Source organism: Vombatus ursinus, unplaced genomic scaffold (genome assembly GCF_900497805.2).
Source record: "Vombatus ursinus unplaced genomic scaffold, bare-nosed wombat genome assembly UNPS02014773.1, whole genome shotgun sequence".
NCBI classification, from domain to species: domain Eukaryota; kingdom Metazoa; phylum Chordata; class Mammalia; order Diprotodontia; family Vombatidae; genus Vombatus; species Vombatus ursinus.
The window spans coordinates 15,952,289-15,969,675 of NW_020954551.1; positions in this window are offsets into that span (position 1 = coordinate 15,952,289).

The following is a 17,387-nucleotide window of genomic DNA, read 5'->3' on the forward strand; positions in this document are numbered from 1 at the left end:
TATCTATCTATCTATCTATCTATCTATCTATCTATCTATCTATCTATTTCTAGATAATCGACCTAACCCAGATAATATATAATATAGTATCTATCTAATAATATGCAAGTTACTTCTCTAGAGGTAGACAGATAGATAGATGACAGGTAGATATTCAGGATACATTGGAGATATAATTTCAGAGGGAAAGCACTAACATGAAGGAGAACCAAGAAATGCTTCTTACAGAATATGGGATTTTAGTTGAGACTTCAAGGAAGCTAAGGAAGACAGAAGGCAGAGGTGAGGAGAGGGAGAATTCTGGGCATGGGGAACATGCATTATCTTGTTAGATCCTCACACTAATTCACCTGTGAGGCAGGTGCTCTTCTACCAGTGAGGAAACTAGGGCTGAAAGGGGTTGTGATTTTCCCAGGGTCACAAAACTGTTAGTGTCTGGGGTGAGATTTGAACCCAGGACTTCTTGATTTAAAGTTCAGCACTTTAGCTACTATACCACGAGGCAAGCAAACCACTAAAACTGTATTAGACATCCCTAATACGCATGGTGCTGTGTTAGGTGTTAGGGGTAAGAGGTACAAAGCAAAGCTCCTGCCCTCAAGGTGGTTTAAGTGTAATTAGGAATCACTTGTAAAGAGGTTGGGGTATATAGGAGCAGAATGTTGCCTACATTGTCCAAGGCAATCGGTCACTGCAGTAATTGATTTTAGTTAGTTGTTTTTCTTCATTACAAGGGAGGGGTCAATTCTGTGGTAGGAAAGATTAGGACCAGTGGTAATATCCAGAAAAGTATCAATAAATCTTATTTTAAAAAAAACAGTGATCTAGTTAGGAAAATAGGTCTTCATTCATTCATTCATTTGCTTGTTAACTTATTTGCTTGTTTGTTCATTTGTTCATCCGTCCATCCATCCATTTATTATTAAAAGCTTAACATATAAGGTAATAAATGCTAAATGCCAAATGAGCAGTATAGACAATAAGAACTACAGGTGGAGAAAGAAACTGATTCTCAAGGTCTAACTAAGGTCATTGGGTTAAGCTTTGTTTGGACTTGAGATGTCCTAGGAAAGGACAGACCTCACAAAAGCACAGAGAAGTTCCTAGTGATTAGGGAGAGCCACTGAGATGAGGGGAGTAGAAGTTAAGATCAGCAAGGTAAGGCAAGATAATATTGTGGAGAGCCTTAAATACCAAGTTAAGGAGTTTGGACTTTGGGGAACCACTAACAAGATTTTCCCCTCTCCCCTTACCACCCCCTTCTCAATTTTCCACTTGTTGAAATTTTGCCCAACCATCAAGACCCAGATCAAATTTCAGTTCTTCCATGAAATTTCCCATGATCTCAAGAAGAAATAATCTTTTCTTCTTAAACATCACAAAACAGTTTGCTTAGACCTTTTTCTGCGCTCAATTTTTTTTCCTATTTAAATCATTTGAATAGGTAGTATATTCCCTTCCTAGAATGTTAGCATCATGAAGGCAAAGGATATGTCTTACCTATATTTGTCTCTTTTTGAGTACTCTACCTTTTTTGGTGGTGGTGCTTGGAGAGGGGAGGTAATCTGTACCTGTGATTTCATCTGTGTGGTGAATTCCAGATCTATAACTTGTAGTCCTAGAAAGTTGCCTATCGGCACTTAAAGTAGTGACTTGTCCAGGGTCATCTGTCTAAAATGTTTCGGAGGAAGAACTTGAACTCAGGTCTATTCTGATTTAGAGGCCATCTAATTAACCACTATACCATGCTGTCTTTCTGTCCGTTCCACAGGAAATGTTTAATTTACTTTTGCGGAATTCAGTTAAACTGGGCAGAAACATGCAAGCAGTGTTTTAGGAAGAGTAATCTGATATGGGAGGATATGAATGAAATTGGTGTGCTCTGGATGGGTTCCATAGATCCACCCAAGAAACAAAACTTACAGATGACCCATTGCTGATTGCATCCAGCCATAGAATATTTCAGAACCTCCTCAATGGGAACCATGATGGCCTCTCAAAGGAGATGAATGTAAAAGTCCACGTAGAAAAAAATGCAACTGGCTGAAGGCCTAATTATGGGAGAAAATGTATGGGTCCCCTATTACATTAGTGAATCAGTACCGAGTTCTAGAATTGACTCCACTGATGGACAATTAGCTGGCCTTGGCCCCGAATGGGAGAAGAACTGTGTGCTGAATGGCATCATGGGAATCATACAGCAGTTTGCACAGTCCTAACCGGCCACTTGACACCAAAATCCACTCTTTTCCCAATTCTTTGATCAAGTCTTGATCTGATGCCTCATGTGGGTATAGTGGTGACCCTCCCTTCTTAAAGGCTGTGACAGCAGAACACTAGATCTGGTACATATAATTTGATTTGAAGAATAAAAATGGGGTAGCTGGTGTCATAGCAGACAGAGTGCCAGGCCTAGAGTTGAAAGACCCGAGTTCAAATCTAGCCTCAGATACTTACTGGATGTGCGACCCAGGTAAGTCACTTAATCTCTGTCTGCCTCAGTTTTCTCATCTATAAAATAGTGATGATAATACCACCTACCTCCAAGGTTGTTGTAACTGAGATAACATATGTAAAGTACTACACAGTAGGCATTACATAAGCATTAACTAAAAGGAAAGAGCAAGTCTGGCTGTGGATGACAGACGATGACAATCTCTGAATCAAAATTATGGATGTTTCAAAGGACATCTTATGCAGCTTCATAGATTTGAAACTGGGAGAGAGCTTACAAATCATCAACTGGGCTTGGTCCTTGTTTTTTAAAAAAAATTTTATTAACTGCATTTTAATACAATTGATTTCCTTTGTAATCCTATGTATTTTACTTTATACATTTAAAAACATTATTCAAATGAGGATCTACAGACTTCCCAGACTGCCGAAGGGATCCATGATAAAAATAAACAAACAAAAAACCAGGCCTAGAACTTTGACTGAATCCAACCCCCTCAAATTGAGGCAAAGAGACATTAAGTGATTTACCTAAGTTCAAAAGGGTAGTAAACAGCACAAGTGGCATTAGAACCTAGGCCTTCTGACCTCAATAGCAAGGAATAGGTAGCAAGGGTAGAATTTGAACACAAGTCCATGGACACATCTTTAAAGTAAAGGGTTTCTAGCTCAAGATCAATGATACTTTGATTTTCCTCTATTTTACTCTCTCCCCAGCCACTAGCCTGCTCTAAAGGGCTTTCAAGGCATCCTACCCCGTCTCAGGGACTGTACGTCTGGATGTTCCCAGGAGATGAAAGTCCGAGGCAAGTCTGTTTGATACCAGGCACTTCTCAGCATCTCAGGTGGCTTCAAGTACTCCCCTCAGACTGCTGTACATCCTTCTTACACAGTCACTTCACAAAGATACTAAGAAACATTCAAGACTGAGAGAACTCTAATAATTTCATCAATTCATCCCAAGTGAACTAGTGAGTGTTGATTACAAGGCAATAACATTTAGTCCTTGGGCACATCTATATTCAGTTTTTAACAAAGGCGAGGATTACAGAGGGGAGGAATTCTTCTCACTTTCAGAATTTAACTAGGATTTTTGCTTGTCCCTCTCCAGGTATGGCTTTTTAATAAATGTTTTGTGACACCATCCTAATTTCTTCCAAGGCTCAGGTCAGCAGGTCCAGTCTTCTTTAATAAATCCTTGTGGAAAAGATGTCACTTTGCTTATTGCATCAAACCAATTCCAATAAACAAACCAAGCAGCCTCTAGAAGGATTTCACAGCTTGTAGAAATCCAGCTCTATTATTTCTTAGGACAGCGAGTAAAGCCTCCTCAGCATACTGGACATTTTAATAAAGCAGGCTGACTTCAACAGTCTATGCAATATGGTTTGACATTAACCAGAGTCCACCTTCCTCATTCATCATTTGTTGGACCAACTGTTGGACAGCACAGCCAGAGCCCAAGTACCTGCATCATATGTATGACCCCATTGCCTCAAAATTTAGTGGGAGCTGAGATGGGTCTTAATGGTAGATTTTGGTCTTGGGACATGGAAAGACATATTTCCAATAAAAGATTTTTTAAAAAAATTTGGTGGTCTCAACACATTTACAGGATCCCAGAACCAAAATATTAGGAGCTTCAGAGGCAATCCAGTGGGAACTCAACTCAAATCATGAATTCTCAACCCCTGAACAATTATCTCCAGGCACAGGAAACTCATTTTTACCTGGGTGTTCCACTTTTCAACAGTTCTAATTATTCAGAAGTGTTGCTTTCTTTTGAGTTGAAATTGACTTTTCTGTAATTTCCATCCACTAATTTCTCCCAGCAGAACATAAGCTCCTTGAGGGCAGAGACAGTTTGGTTTTTGTCAATCAATCAATCCATATTTAACAAGCACCTACCATGTGCTGAGTACTGTGTCTTTGTATTCCCAGCGCCTAGCATAATGTCTAGCACATAATATGCATTTAATAAATGTTTAGTGAATTAAACTGAATAATCCTGGTTAAACCCTCTGCAGTCACAAGACATGTTGTGATGCTTTTCCTACATCCAGTCTTTGTTCCCACTCTTGCCCTCAGGCTAAACAAGTTCCTTCAGTTGATAGACATAGCCGGATCATCATTTCTTCACTCCGGACACTGGCTCTTTATTTATTTATTTTTGCTTTTTGGTGAGGCAATCAGGGTTAAGTGACTTGCCCAGGGTCACACAGCTAGTAAGTGTTAAGTGTCTGAGGCTGAATTTGAACTCAGGTCCTCCTGACTTCAAGGCCAGAGCTCTATCCACTGCACCATCTAGGTGCCCTGACACCAACTTTTTCTTAATGAGGTATAACAATCATATTGCTTTTTGGCAGTCATTTTGTGCTGCTCATTCATTTGAGCCGCAGGGTCTTAGAAGTCCCTGGTCCTTGTCATTGAATTCTATTCTAGCAACAACTTCTCCATTTCATACTTGTACAATTGATACTTTTTGGAACCACAGTGCAGGATTTCACATTTATCTCAATTAAATTACATCTCTTTAACTTAGAGGTAAATAGGTGGCTCAGTGGATAGAATGGTGGACTTGGAGACAGGAAGACCTGAATCCAAAACTAGCCTCAGACACTTCTTGGCTATGTGACTCTGGGTGAGTCACTTCACCTCCGTCTTCCTCAGTTTCCTTAACTGTAAAATGGGGATAATAACAGCACTTACTGCATAGGGTTGATGTGAGGATCAAATGAAATAACATTGTAAAACACTTAGCAGAGTACCTGGAACACATAAATGCTTATTCTCTTCCCTTCAGCCCATTATTTCAGTCTGCCAAGATCTTTTTAGATGCCAGTTCTGTCATTCAACGTATTAGCTATCCCTCCTAACTTTCGGTCATTTGCAAATTTGATAAGCATGCCATCTTTGTGTTCTTCCAAGTCATTGATAAAAATGGTGACCAAGGAGGACCAAGGACAGAGTTGTGTGGCACTTTACTGGAGACCTCCCTCTAGGCAAGGGTTCTTATTCTGGGAGGCATGGACAAGGGTTCTGTTTTCAGAAGATAGATTTCAAGGAGCCCATAAACTTGGATTGGTATACACACACACATACACACACACACACACACACACACACACACATAATGTGTGTATATATACACACACATACATATATACCTATACATATATATGTATAAGAGTATATGTGTACATAGTATATGTGTATATATAATATATATTCCATTCCAAGTATATACATATGTACACATATGTATCTTATATCTTTATTTTCACTAACCTCTAATTAAAATTTAGTGTTTCCTTCAATTATTTAAAAATCTTATTCTGGGAAGGGCTCCTTCCCTAGGTTTCACCAGACTGCCAGAGTCCATAACACCAAGAAGGTTAAAAGCCAGGAATGGTTAGTTACTACTCTGGGCCCAATTGGTCAACTAGTTTCAAAGTCACCTCATTGTGAGGTCAAACAGTCCCTCTCTTTACATCTTCTCTTCAATGTAATTTACTCTTATTAAGTGTTGACCATTTGAGAAGCAGTATGGCATAGTATGCATAGACAGCCAGCCTTGGAATCAGGAAGAGTTGGGCTGAAGTCCTATCCTCTGGCACTGTGTGACCCTGGACAAGCTTCTTTACCTTTCAGTTGTCTGGGCAGTTTTCTAAGACCTTAAGTTGCAAAGAAGGTGTTGCCCTACAACGGTTGGAGGAGGTCAACGCTTGAAACCTTCTCCAATGAAATCATTGGTTCAGTCCAAAAACCCCGACTTAACCCACCTATAATTTACAAGGTAGTAGTCACTGTTGAAACAAAGGCAAAAAATGAAGCAGGACCTGCCTTCAAGGCTCTTATATTTTACCAGAAAGATACAATGTAGGCACATGTACAGATTTATACATACACACATACATATATACACATATACACACCACACATATATAGCGTATACATACACACAAGGTAAATGGAGAAGGGAGAAGGCACTGATAACTGGGGGGTTGGGGAAAGCTTTATTGGAGAGACAGAGTCTTTCAGAAAGATGAGGATTCTGAGAAGCAGATATGGGAAAAGAGTGAATATTAGCCATGCAGAGACTTTTGTGTGAATGCATGGAGGGAGGAGACAAAGTGAGCTGTTTGGGGCATACCTGATGGTGCAGCTTGGCTGGAATGTAGAGTTCAGGAAAGGAAATAGTAGGAAATCAGGCTGGAAAGGTAGATGGGAGTCTGATTATAGATGACTTTAAATCCAAGACTGAGGACTCTGTGTTTGTGTGTGTGTGTGTGTGTGTGTGTGTGTGTATGTATGTAAATACATATATATGTATATATGTATGTATGTATACACATCTGTAGGTAGCAGGAGTTTAGGATGGGTCTTGATGGCAGGTTTTGGTTGTCCTGAGAGAAATAATGAATATCTGTCTGTCTGTCTCTCTGTTGCTCTGTTGCTTTGTCTCTCTGTTTCTCTCTTACATGCATGTGTTCTATGTGTTCTCTCTCAGCGGAAACCACTAAAATTTTTCTTGTTCATCTGGACATTATGTTTTACTGAAACACAAACATAATATATCCATAGTATCCTCTTAATCCACTAGCGTAGTCACCAAAAGAAACGTGGTTAGTGTAACATTATTTTTTCTTAATGACCTTCTACTGCCTCTTAAGTATTACATTCTCCTTTTCTAAGTGATCAGAAACCATTCCTTTAATGATCTGCTCCAGAATTCTACCAGAAATCACTATTAAGCTCTCTAGCATCTATCTTCTCTTTCTTTTTAAAAAGAGAGTTCAACTTTTGTCTGTTTCCATCCCATAGCACCTCTCTTCCATCCTTCCTCAAAGATCCCCAAGAAAGTCTTGAATAACTAGGCACTCTCTTACCATCTCCTTACATATCTTGGGTTTCATTTCCTCATAGACTAACTTTTTCTTATTTCTTTTTCTAGTTGGAAAATTGCTGTTTTTCCTATCAGGACAAAGAGAAGTAAAGAAGTTTATGTAATTTTGCTTTTTATGATCAATTTCTCCTCCACATTCTTAACCTCCCATGAAACTGACATTTGTTTGGAGCTTTGCCAACTTTTTGATATGCATTATCTCATTTTACTTTGTGAGTTAGGTACAATAAGTATTTTTAGTATTATTTTTCAGATAGAGAAACTGAGGTTTGGAAAGGACCAGTGGCTTATTTACTACATTATCGCCCAAGGACCAATTAGTGAAGTGGGAATGATAGGAATGTTAGGGGAGATGGTGAACATACCCTTTTAGCTCTTGTAACAGATAGGGAAGGGAACACCAGGCACTGTCTGGATTTCAACATTCAGAGATAAGATTGTCTGAAATTTGAAAATGGAGGCCAACACAAGAAGGATGAGAGGCTCTTGAGAATGGCATTTTGTTGGACCAGTAGTTCCAGTAAGAGAAAATGCAGGTATCTTAAGATACCAAACAGGGAATTGAAGTTTTAAAAGCACATGGACAAGTGATAGAAACAAGAAGAATTCATCTAGGAATACATAATAATAACTTAAATTTATATAGTGCTCTGAACCACAAATGTAAAGCAAGCAAACCCCCCCTTATTTTGCAGATGAGGGACTGAAGCCCAGGGGAGTAAGGAAACTTACCCAAGGTGACACTGATAGTAACAGAACTTGGAATTTGAACCCAGGATCTCTAATTCCAAACTGTAATATTATTTGAGTCTCTTAACAACCTTATCACGTAAGTCCTATAGTAATTATCATTCCTATTTTATGGGTAAAGAAACTGAGACAAAGAATGATCATGTAATTTGCCCGGGGTCATACAGCTGGGTCAGAAATGAGACTTAAACTCATTTGCTTCCTGACTCTAAGTCATGTTGCCTCCCTAGGGCTGCAGGGTTTCTACTTCTTTGATCTTTCGCAGTAATTTTTTTAAAGACCAATTTGCAGCAGGTAACTGAAGGGAAAAGCTTTGCAGCAATTTTACTCTGATGAAGGTACCATTTGCAAGATTTACAGGATGTCCTAAAAGTCTCAGGGCAGTTTTAAGCTCTGAAAGCTTAAAGCCCTAAGACTTTGCTTTTCAGTTTTAATGGTTTACAACTTTAATAGCTAATTTTAAAAATGACAATTTAAACTAACCAACCTATTTATTCAATGCCATCCCAATTAAATTACTAAAAAAACTTACAAAGTTAGAAAAAAATAATAGCAAAGATCATTTGGAAGAACAAAAGGTCGGGAACTTCAAAGAAATCAGGGGAAAAAAGATGTAAAGGAAGGAGATTCAGCAGTATCAGACCTTAAACTATATTATAAGGTGAGGGCATTGTTGAAGTATAAAATGGATAATTTTGATTATTTTAAATTATTTTCTTGCATAAATAAAACCCATGTAGTCAAGAATAGAAGGAATGCAGAAAATTGGGGGGAAATTTTCATAGACAATCTCTCAGATAGGAGGTGATTGGGTTGGGATATTGTTGTGGTAAAGGGAAATGATGAGCTGGTCGATTTTGAAGAACATGGAACAACTTGGACTTATGAAGGAAGATGCTATACACCTTTAGAGAAAGAGATCACAGGTGGAAATATGCGTAGTATAATCTTACATATATGTGTATATAAGTGTATGCTTATAAATACTTATGTACATGTATATATATATATCAGTGTTTAATTGTAGCCTTCTTTAGGGCAGTGGGGGGAGGGGCAGAGAGGGAGGAAAAAAATAAAGTAAAAAGTACATAGCAAAGAACAAAAGAAAACTTTCAAGAAAGCAAAGAAAAGCTAGTTTGTTTGGAAAACAATGCGTAATATTTATTATATAGGTTTTCTTGAAATGGAAGTTTGTTTTATATTGAATCCTTCTTATGTTCTGCTGTGTGCATGCAATGTTCCTTTTTTTTCTCATTTTGTATTTAAAATGAATAAAAAAAATTTACAAAAAAAAGCAAAACCCAGAACCCTTTAATAGCTTAAGACTTTGGGACACCCCTATGTAAGAACTGATTCAAATATACAAGAATAAGAGCTATTCTCCAGTTTGATAAATGATCAAAAGATATAAGCAGGCACATTAGTGTATTAGGTAGGGCTGTGCATTAATGCAACCATTCTGGAAATCAATCTGGAACTATGCCCCTCAAATGACTAAACTGTATATATCCTCTGATCCAGCAATACTGCTTTTAGATCTATACTCCAAAGAGATCAAAGAAAGAAGAAAAGGACTCATATGTGTAAAAATATTTATAGTAGCTCTTTTTATGGCATCAAAAAACCTGGAAATATAAGAGGGTGTTCATCCATTGGAAAATAGCTGACCAAATCATGGTATATGAATGTAAATGAATACTATCATGCCAAGAAATAATGAAAAGGACAGTGTCAGAGAAACCTGGGGAAATGTATATGAACTGATGCATAGTGAGGTAAGAAGAACCAGGAGAACAATTTGTACATAACAGAAACATTGTAAAAAACAAAGAAAGACTTAAGAAGTCTGACCAACTTGACTCCAGAGGGCCAGTGATAAAACATGCTACCCTCCTGAATCCAACCTTGAGAGGCAGTATGGTGCGTGGGAGGGGAAATGGCCGTGGGGGAGTATTAGATTTGGAGTCAGAAGACTGAGATTCAAATTATGACTCTATTATTTGTAGAACCTTGAACAAGAGGCTTCAATTTCTAAATCTGAATATGAGAGGAGTTAGCTTAGATGATTTCCAAGGTCCTTTCCAGCTCTAGGTCTACGATTCTAAAGTAGCAAAAATAGCTTAAAAACAGGGATTCTTGATCTTTTTTGACTGGTGAAGCCATTATTTTAAGTCCTTCTTTGAATAATGTTTTAAACTCAATAAAACAATAAATCCACAAACATTTATTAAGCAGTTACAATGTGCTAAGCACTGTGCTAAGTGCTAGGGATACAAAAAGAAGGAAAAGACAATCCCTTGCCCTCCAGGAGCTTACAGATTAATGGAGAAGACAATATGCAAACATATGTCAAATAAGCTTCATTCAGGAAGTCACTAATAGTAGATGATTAATATCTAGGTAACATTTAATATCTAGATAATAAAATAATTACTATCTGGATAATAATAAATGGGAGATAATTACCATCTGGAAGGAACTGGAATGAAGGGGGAGGGGGGTTGGAAAAGGCTTTCTAGGTGGAAATGAGATTTCAGTTGAGACTTAAAGGAAGCCAGGGAGGTCAGTGGTCAGAGTGCAAGAAAGAGAGCTTGCCAGGCATGGGGGACAGAGAGAATGCTCCCAGTTGAAAGATGGGGGGGGGTCTTCTTTGTGGAACAGCCAATGTCACCGGATCAAAGATCTAAAACAAAATCTATAGTATTAAAAAGTGTTCCAAAGATGACTGAAAATGAAGATGTGCTTTTTTCTGTCCAAGTTCATGGACCCCCTGAAATCTATTCCAGGCTAAGGACCCTTCATCTAGATTAAAGTGGAAAAAATCCTGTATTGACAATCATGAGCTCATACTTCCAGAGCAAGAAGTGACCTCAGAGGTTATCTAGTTCAACTCCTTCGATTTTACAGCTGAAGAAATCAGGACCCAAAGAGAGAAAAGAATTTATGCAAGGTCACACAGGTAGTAGCTGACAGAAGCAACATTTGAACCCAGGTCTTTTCACTCCAAAGCCACACTGCCCTTCCCTGAAGGTCTGGGTTTGAATCTTGGCTTTGCCGCTTAATTATTACTTGGGTGCACTTTAGCTGTCTGGGCTTCAGTTTTCCTCATCTGTAAAATGGGGAGGTTGGACCAGATACCCCCACCACCCAAAGTCCTTTCCAACTGTAGATCTATATTCATTCTTTATCATTGGTCAGGATCAGGTTGGAATCAAGTCACTTCCCTCGTCCCATTGCCCTTCTTTGCTTCCTCCACCTTCTGAAAGAAGATAAGAATTTATCAGCCCCTCCACCTTTTTATTTTTTTTAAAAGCAGGTTCATCCTATCGACTGAGAGAGGCCTCTTAGAATCCTTTCGAGAGTCTCCACTCCTGGTTACCAGAGCAGTCAGATCACAAGGGTGTCATTTGAAAGTGCACCCACCTGCTGGTTCTCCTTGAAATAGAATCAGTCATCTCTGATCTCCACAAACCCACAGGGCACATATCCTTTTAGGTGAATACGAATGAGCTTATCTTCTGGGTAAATATGTGCAACTTTTTGCAGAATTTTATGTGCTAAGAAAAGCTTCTCAGAATATACCATTAGAAAGGCCTGGCTGCCAGAGATTCATGGTAACTTTTTTTTCCCCTGCAGTGAACTTATCTTTCCTGTTCATTGCTTATTTTCTTATTATTCTCGCTGCATACTAATGGCCCAAAATATTTTAGTAAATTATAATTCTCTGGTTCATACTCCAGGACCATTTAACTGATTTAATGAGCTCTGCCTAATTACATCATTTCACCTTTCATATCTGAGTGCAACAGGGCCTCAGCTGTAACAGCTCATAACATCTCAACCACTCTGAAAGGAAAAGATCTAAGGATAACACAGCAGTTACATCAATTCCCATCAGCCAGCTCATTTTAACTCAGGCTTGTTTTCCTAAGAGTACCCTTTAAAAAAAAATTCCACTTGTTTTAGTGATTGGGCTTAAAATTACATCTGGCTTTTCTGGTAATCTCCTGTAAAGTTAACCAGTGACAGCTCCCAGTAACCAGCAACAGGCATAATTTTGCTCCAGTCAGAGGATTTCTATTTGAGATGACTAAAAAGATGAGAACTGGAAATACCACACAAAGGTAACATTGAATAAGGGCTTCGCAGCACTGATTGGCATCCGAATGCTAGAGGTTCACCGAAGCTCTGTTTCTAAAGATGGCCTTGGTTTTTGGACAGTATTAAGTTTAGTCCCTACTGCCTGTGTGGAGGTATATTTTGAGATTCAAGCCAGAAGGGAATTATTTCTGAAAGAGAAACACTACAAAAAGGCCCACCGATCTGAAAGCAGAAATATCCTTTTTTTTTTAAAATCCAGCTGAAAACGCAACTAACTATATGTAGCCTATAAAGAACAGTGTTTTTGTCACCATTTTGTCAGATCCCAAGAATCTTTAGGACCTTGAACAAAAACATTAATCTGCAAGCTTTATGGGATGAAAAGCTTTCAAAATATAGTGACCTTGAAGAAGAATTCAAAATCATGTGGGAATAAATGAGGTGTATATCATCCCTGTCACACCATTTGCTCCTGGAGTTGTCCCAAAGAAGGTTTCTGGCAGCTTGGTGGCACAGTGGATAGAGTGCCAGATCTGAAGTCAGGAAGACTAATCTTCCTGAGTTCAAATCTGGCCTCAAATACTTACTAGCTGTGTGATCCTGAGCAAGTCACTTAACTCTGTTTGCCTCAGTTTCCTCATCTGGAAAATGAGATAGAGAAGGAAATGGCAAACCACTCCAGAATCTTTGCCAAGAAAACCCCAAATGAGGTCACAAAGAGTCAGACATGACTGAAACAACTAGAAGAAGCTTCTATTCTACATTTATTCAAATGATAACAATAATGATAATAATAGCTAAAATTTATATAGTGCCTACTACATGCTAGGCATTGTGCTAAATACTTTACAATTATTACCTCATTTGATCCTCACAACAGCTCTGGAGGCAAGTGCTATTATTATCTCAATTTTACAGATGAGGAAACTGAAGCAAACAGAGTGGTTAAGTGACTTGCCCAGGGTCACAAAAAGTTGTTGTTTCATCCACTGGTATAAAAGTCCACAGAAGAATAAAATTTAAAAATAGAAGTAGGAAAATAGCTCTTCCCAAGACCATTTCTATCTGAACTCCATTGAGAAAGAAGAGGATGATGATGAGGATGATGATAGCATTTATATAGTGCTTTAAGGTTTTCACAGGATTTTACAAATATTGTCTCATTTGATCTTCACAATAGCCTTGGGAGGTAGCAATAATAATATAGTTAAAATTTATGTAGCACCTACTATGTGCTAGGCACTCTGCTAAGTGCTTTACAGATATTAATTAGTTTGATCTTCACAACAACCTTGGGAGGTAGCAATAATAATAATTATAGCTAACACTTATATAGCACCTACTATGTGCCAGACACGCTGCTAAGTGCTTTACAGATATTTTCCCATTTGATCCTCATAGGAAAGCAGCTCTTTCCAGCATCATTTTTATCTGAGCCCCACTGAAAAAGAGGAGGAGGAAGGTATCAATAATAGTGGCTTACTTTATGTACCACTCTACTATTTGCAAAATGGGGAGCTGGGGTCTAATGGCTAGAAAGCTGGCCTTGGAGTCAGGAAAACCAGAACCATCCTGTCTTTCACAAACACTGGCTGAGTGACCCCAGGCAAACCACTGGCCCTTTCAGTGCTCTAAGCGCTCTCTAAGATAGTAGAGTAACAGACAAGTTGACAACCTGCAGTGGTGGAAGGAGTTTCCTCACCTGGAAGTTCCCTATGCCACTGAAATTACAGACCCAATTGCTATTTTTTAAAATAAAGATATTTACTACATGGTGTTGGTTTGTTATTTGGCATGGAGGATAAGAATGCTGGATTTGGAGTCAGGGATACCTGGCTTGAGTCAGATTCTTACTAGATGTGTGATCCTCAATAAGTCATTTCCCCTCTCCTGGTCTCAGTTTTCTCATCTGTAAAATGAGGATAATAATAGTGTCTACCTCAGAGTGGAAAGGTCAGGAGACTTGGAGTCTGAGGATCTGGGTTCAAATCCCATCTGTGCTATTTTCTGCCTTGGTGGCCTTGGGCAAGTCACTTCCCCTCTCCTAGCCTCAGTTGTCTTCTCTATAAAACAAGGGAGTTGAAATCAGTGACCTCTGAGGTCCCTCTCATCACTAAATCCACGAGTCTATGAGACCAACTCTCTCCTTTTAAAGATGAAGAAGTTCCCCCACAGGGAAATAAAGTGACTTGTCTGAGGTCAGACAGAGAGCAAGTGTCGGAGGTGAGATTTGTGTATGTGTTGGTGGGATGGGGGGAGGCTCACTTTGCCACTTTTTTGGCAATCCAAGGAGATCTATCAATACTTATAGACTTGAGTGATCTCATCCAGTCTTCTCTTGACAGCCTTGTCATGAGGGAGTGAAGATGTTCAGCATGTTGGATGCCATCATTGACTCACAGGGTTGTTACGAGGGACAAATAAGATACTATTTGTAAAGCACCTGAAAGAGCTACATAAACTCAGAATATAAATTTAGAGATGGCAGAAAAGGTATCATTGTTGTCTTTGGGTGTTCAGCACCTTGGACAGTGCTGGGTACGCAGTTGGCACTTAATAAATGCTTATGGGTGGATTGTTTGACTAAGAAGATGATGACGTCCTGATCCTTCTTCAAGGAGAGGATAAAAGTGCCACAGAAAATCTGAGAGGGCCTGGCTGAAACTAGGGAAGTTGAGAGGCAGGTCAAGATGTTGATTCAATTCTCTTGATGTCCCGTCACAGCAATTACAATGTCTGGGGAAGTATCACGGCACCCAGAGATAATCTGGGAAAATTAAATACAGCGAGTCAGTACCTCGGACACTGAGGAGGCCAGCTACATAACAAATGTTTCCACTAAGTGTTTCATTTTACAGCTGATATATAAACACTGCAGATATAAAGGGCTTCCTATCCAAACACTGGAAGGATGTGACAGCTCAGGGCTGTTTTAACTTATGTGGGGCTCATCAGAGACTCAGGATGAAGGTCTGCAAAGGGAAAGGATTTCCTAACACTGTTACTAAGGAGCCAATGTACTCATATGAGCCTATTATTAAAAACATCTATCTTGCCAGGCATTTTTGGCACAGGCAACAATGGTAGTTTTCCTCCTTTCTTTTTCAAGACTGATCCCACCGGCTTCAAAGTCCCTTCACATCATCCTCTGAATGTGATATGTTTGTACAGCTCAGCATCCATTCAAGTTTCAACTGCAAGGTGAAATACTGTAGAACTGAGCAGCCTACTGTATGGTACATGTCGGAGAGAAACTCAGCAAGGCCACCTGGATTGTCATGATGGGCAAGGGAAAGAGAATTGGATTGGGAGTTAAGAGGATCTGAGTAGAGATCCTGGCTCTGGCATCTACCTGGGTGATGTTGGGCAAGTCACCTAACTTGTTTGAGCCTCAATTTCCTCATCTGCAAAATGAAAGGGGCTAGACTAGTTTATTTCTAAGGAACTTTCTACTCTAATTCCTATCACTCGAACAAATGAATAAAAACCTTTATTTAGTGCCCACTATGTCTCAGGTGCTGTGTCAGGTACTGATAACAAAGATAAAAGTGAGACCCTAGTCCCTGCCCTCAAGAAACTTCTATTTTAAGAGAGGGATAAAACACATATAGAGGATTAGTAGTCAAGAAGGAGTGATTTGATTGGGGCGGGGGTGTCACAGGGATGGAGCCATAGGGCAGTTGACTGTCATGTCCTTTCCAGAAACAAAAGGAGAACTGGTTTGATTTCTGTTGTCAGAGCAAGAGAGGTGAAAAGTAGAGGGAGTGAAGAGGGTAGAGGGAGAGGGAATGTAGAAGATGAGAGAAGAGCACAGTGGGCAAGGTGGATGGTAAGATGTTCTAAGATGTCTAAAGTGGATTGACTTGAACCATGGTCTGGGGCCAATCAGGGAGGGAAGCATGGACTCTGGTGTCCATAAAAATACGAAGCAGTACAGGGTGGGGAGGGCAAGGGACAAATTATTGTAATAATCTATAGACTGGTAGAGCTGGAAGGACCCTTATAGATCATCTAAGTCAGTCCCTTCATTTTATGTGATTACTTTGAAGAAAGTAAAGCCTAGAGAAGTCAAATGACAGAGATGTAAATGACAGAGTTATGGAAGAAGTAATGGTGGTCATAATGGGAAGGATGAAGACAACAAGGACAAGACTACAATGAAGATGAAATAGAAAGCTAGCATGGTCGAGGGACAGCCTGGGAGTCAGGAAGGCCTGACTTTAAGATACACGTTAGCAATGGGATCATGGGCAAGTCATGGCAACCTCTTAGAGCAGGGGTGGGCCACACATGACCTCAAGGCCACAGGTTCCCCACCCCTATCTTAGACCATAAACCTCAGACAAATTGACTATCCTACATCGTTGAAGGGATAGTCCTCTCCAGGAATTCCCTATATTGATGAAATCACAGATATGGACCAAAAATAATGATGAGGACAGTCCGACACTTATATGTAATAGAAGGGAAGATCCTTGAGTTCTTCACTTTTGTATTCCCATTCCCAGAACTCAGGACAGTACTTGTACATAGTAATAACTTAAATTATTTTACATTCATTCATTCATTTATTCATTCATTGATTCAAGGTTTGCAAAATACTTTATGTAGCTTATGTTATTTAATCCTCATAACAAGCCTCCTGGTCAGGTGCTATCATTATCTTCATTTTACAGAGGAGGAGACTGAAGTTCAGAGACAAAGAGTGAATTGCCCCAGGTTATACACCGAGGAAGTGTCTGAGGCAGGATTTAAACCCGGACTTCATGATTTGTAGTCCAGCATTGTTATCACTGTTCAGTCATTTTCAGTCATGTCTAACTCTTTGTGATCCCATTAGGGATTTTCTTGGCAGAGATACTGGAGTGATTTGCCATTTCCTTCTCCAGCTCATTTTACGGATGAAGAAACAGAGGGAAATAGGGTTAAGTGACTTGTTCAGAGTCACACAGCTAGTAGGTGTCTGAGGACAGCTCTGAACTCACGAGGATGAGTCTTCCTGACTCCAGGCCCAGTGTTCTGCCCACTGAGACACCTAGCTGCCCATACCAGTACTCTGTTATTTAGGATGTAATGGGTTCCTATCTTCCCTGACTCCATCTTTCTGCCACTTCTATCTTCCCAGCCACCACACACACACACACACACACACACACACACACACACACACACACAC